General features: G+C 37.3%; 1 long non-coding RNA gene across 1 annotated transcript; it reads right to left on the bottom strand.

Moving 5' to 3' along the window:
* Nucleotides 1-2,307: 2,307 nt before the first annotated feature.
* Nucleotides 2,308-2,966, bottom strand: LOC119363765. Its single transcript, XR_005174604.1, has 3 exons — nucleotides 2,914-2,966; nucleotides 2,741-2,818; nucleotides 2,308-2,508 (listed from the first exon to the last, which is right to left on the bottom strand). It is a non-coding gene; the product is annotated as an uncharacterized LOC119363765 (long non-coding RNA).
* Between the last annotated feature and the right edge of the window lie 1,113 nt (nucleotides 2,967-4,079).

Genomic DNA, 4,079 nt, shown 5'->3' on the forward strand with positions numbered 1-4,079 from the left:
ACTTTGTGAGCCTATATTCAAGAGAATATCCTAGTTCATTATTTGGAATAACCAAATCATCATTAAGTTCAGAAATTCTATCAACTAAAACATTGGTAGGAACCCTTCTTCTAAGATTTTCATTAAAAGCAACATAATCTAGAGACTGGAAACGCATTATTTCTTCTTGATCAAAGAGGATAGCCACTATGGGAGGACGGCAAGCGTCCACCCTATAATGCGCAAAGATTTCTTTGGCTTCTCTTATTATGAATCTAAACTCATGAGCAAAAAAGATAGTAGCGGCACGCTTAACAGAAGAATGCTCAATATTAGAAAATTCTAGAAAAATCCTTTGTATGGAAGGATGCATGTGCATGAATTGTCTTTCAGGTTCAACTACAAGCATGGCAATAGCGTCCGTAAGACTACTAGTTCTGTGAAGAATAGAACTACCCATAGAAGGTAAAGCATCGGCACAAGTAAAGAAATCTTGAATAACTCATTTTCCAATAATATTACCACTACCAACACGGAATTTTTTTGTATGAAAGATGGTAGCACTACAAGGATCCGGGTCTATTGCAACAAAATCATTCATCGCAATACATGTCGATTCATGGCGATAAGTACCTATTGCCACAAAACAACATTCGTTGGCAGCCATTGCGACTGGACACATGGTAATAGGTTATTGCCACAAAAAAGCAACTGTGGCAATAAAGTGTGCTATTGCAACAACCATGTGGGAAGTCGCCACATGTTTTCCCGAGGCAACACTCACTTGATGCCACAATTTGCTTTGTGGAGATAGTTTTAATGCAACATGTAACGAATCATGGCGATTGATAGCTCGTGGCAATAGACATTTGTGGTAACAACCTATCCCACCGACGCTCGTTTCGTGGTGCATACTCTTCCGTAGCAATAGTCAATTGTGGCAATAAACTATGGCAACAATCCTTATTTTCGTGGAATTAGGCATTTTGCCACGAATAGCTACATTTGTGGCATTAACTTGTGGCAACAAATATTACAGTCGTCGTAACAAGAAATTGCAACATACTAGTTTTGGTGGTGATAAATAGGTATCACAACGGGTGAAATGTTTGTAGCGAGAAACTATTGCGACAATTTAAATTTTCATGGTGCTAACATTTGGCAACCAAAAGTGGGTTGTGGCAATAGCCTATTGCAACCTAAAAAACATATAGGCATTCAATTACAATATTTAAAACCATACACATGATATGTAGATTCGTAAAATTCATAATTCTAATAGCAAATATCCATCAAATGAAACTCAAATGTAATTTAGCCATCCTAATTAAGTGCCAAGACTAAACTGTCTATGATCTTGAGCCTAGTCGAGCTAGTTCTTTGGATCCTGCAATCAAGAAATAAAAAATAGTTCTAGTTAATGAGTCCAATATAGCATACGCTATACAATTATTCCATCCCCATTGTTAAAAAGAACTGTCGCCAGGCTAACTGGAGTAATACTGTGTCAGCAGAACAACTTACCCGTGTAAATGTCTAAAGCATATGCACAAGTACATGTACTAAAAGCTTCCGGTGTTGATTTAAGTTGTGACTCGATCTATAGTTTCAGTTAAGTTCATGTCGCTAGCTAGCACATATTCATTTTTTAAGTTGTGACTCAATGCAGCAACAACGCATGGTGAAAGAGAACAAGCAGCTAACTAATTATGAAGGCCAGTGACATGCTCACTTGAAAGTGGACCATGAGTGTCGGTTTCTTTGTTTTCAACCTGTTGACATGCTTTGTCCTTAAAACGGAAAGAACAGTTATAGATGCCACATCAATATTGACACTATAAAAGGTGAAACAAGAATAACACGATCTAACACATTAATAATCCCAACTGATGTAGAAGCATGCCGAATGCACATCACTGAATAACTATAGAATAACTAAAAGTCAATGTACTCACATAGACATCCCGGGACTCCGTGTTAGACCATGTTCCATTCTTAGTGTGGGTGTGTTCCCACAGAGCAATCCAATCTGGCTCTTCTCCAGTTTCCAAGTTTCTCTGCAAGTAATATAGCAATGAGATGCTTGAAACATGAAACCGTAGTTAGCAGCGAGGCATACATATTTACTTACACTCATACCTTCTCAAAACTTAGTTGCAAGTAAGATTTTGATCCAATTCTGTGTTTTGTCTTCTGTTTCTTACGATTATCGGTGTTCTTTCGGCTACGTTCCTATCAATTCATCGAAACCAAATATAACCATTCAGAAAAGCAATTTCATCTTAACACATAGTAGACAAAGAGTGATCTTAGAGATAACCTGAAATTATGAATTAGTGACAAAGTACTCAATCATCCATTCCCACTCTTCTGGTTGTAAATCATCCGGTAGATTAGCCAATCTAGCTGCATCTATTTTGTATGCCTTGTAAGTGGAGCTTAGAGTTGATCGCCAGCCTCTATATCGCCCTTTCGCAATTTTGAGACTTTTTCTTCTGTTTCTTGTGTTTCTTCTAGGTCCCATCTATCCTGTAAAGCATACAACAAATGAATATACATAAGCAGTGCATTATCCATGGTAAAATAAGATAACACATGTGAAAAAGGTTGTATGCACTATGATATGAGCAACAATGAGTCGATGGATCCGACCATGTCCTCACTCCAATGAGCAGTCTTGAAGGTTTAGCAATTTAACCCATACCAGGATTTTATGCATTATAGCAAATGCTAGAGAAAACTTAAATGACAAACAATTTACCAGATCTGGGTTATCCATGTTAGTTTGTGTATGTTGTTATACTTTCCATCCTTGTTAAGACAACATAGCCTTTCCTTCCTGCACACAAAATCAATCAAGGGACTTAGCATTAACAAAGCATTGATGTTGTGCACCATTCAAATAGGTGATTATGAAGTAAGGATGTTGTGTACCATGAGCATCCTTCGTAGAATTCATCATTCTGCCCTGGTGTAGGTAATATCAGAATCTGAGTCAATTTAAGAAGAAACACAATACATAAAGCAGGCATAAAATCAAATCAGTTTAACAAAAAATTAAAAAAGAAGAAGAAAAAAACTATGTTGGGAACCTCCAACGAAATAACTACAAGGCCCCGTCTCACGCACATCTCCTCCTCTCTTCTCTCTCTTCTCTTTCTCTTCTGGAGCTGATCCATTTATCTCCGCATGATCCAATCGCACTACCAAAGGTCCTGATTGTACCACACTGGGTCAATTCCTTCTCACTTTTCTCTCAAGTTTCTCACATCTCTCCTATGCTTCTTTGAATCCAATTGTTTTGGGTGAACAATTTTTATTAGCAATAAAAAATAACACATGGGAAAGTCTTATGTATTAGGAGTAAAACCAAAGTGCACGACTCTCATAGACAGTTTCCTGAACAACAACTTTTATCTTTACCTCCTCCACTCTTGTGCACATACTCTGGTTTCTCAATCCAGAATGGATTTCACATAACCTTAAGTATTTTTTTGCCAATAATTATAGGAGTACCACTGGCTTCGGTTTCGCCATTGACAGAAACACATATATTTTTCAATAATATATGTCACAAATAGTAAGCAAAATTTAGTTAAATGTAAAATCAAGAACTATGAAAGGGATAACAATCAAAGAGCACCTGCTTAAGATGCCTGCGGAATTAATGTGGTACATAATCCATTCAGTTACTGATAGGAAACCTAGATACCCATAAATGATTCACTTTTTGCTGCTCAGAGTGTGTTTTACTTTGTCACTCGAACTCAAGAAACATGCATGTGAGACAAGCAAGCTAAATACAGCAGCAAAAGTTGAACCAGATTTTACAGATAAACGGCGCAGGTATGTTCAGGGGGCCCATCATGTAGGCAGCTGCTGCAATGCTAGATAAGTAGGACTAGGATACGACAAAATCAAATCACAGCACCATTCTGAATAATAGTCAATTTGCAGAATGAGTTTGTCTACCATCTGATTCCATACACCCCAGCTTCAAAAAGTCATGGATAAGTGATGATCATTTAGCAGGAAATGTAATTTTCTCTCTTAGCTAGTCTTATTGCACATACAGAGTTGAATCATGATCAAATATATTA

The sequence above is a fragment of the Triticum dicoccoides genome, chromosome 1A (genome assembly GCF_002162155.2).
Source record: "Triticum dicoccoides isolate Atlit2015 ecotype Zavitan chromosome 1A, WEW_v2.0, whole genome shotgun sequence".
Taxonomy (NCBI): Eukaryota; Viridiplantae; Streptophyta; class Magnoliopsida; order Poales; family Poaceae; genus Triticum; species Triticum dicoccoides.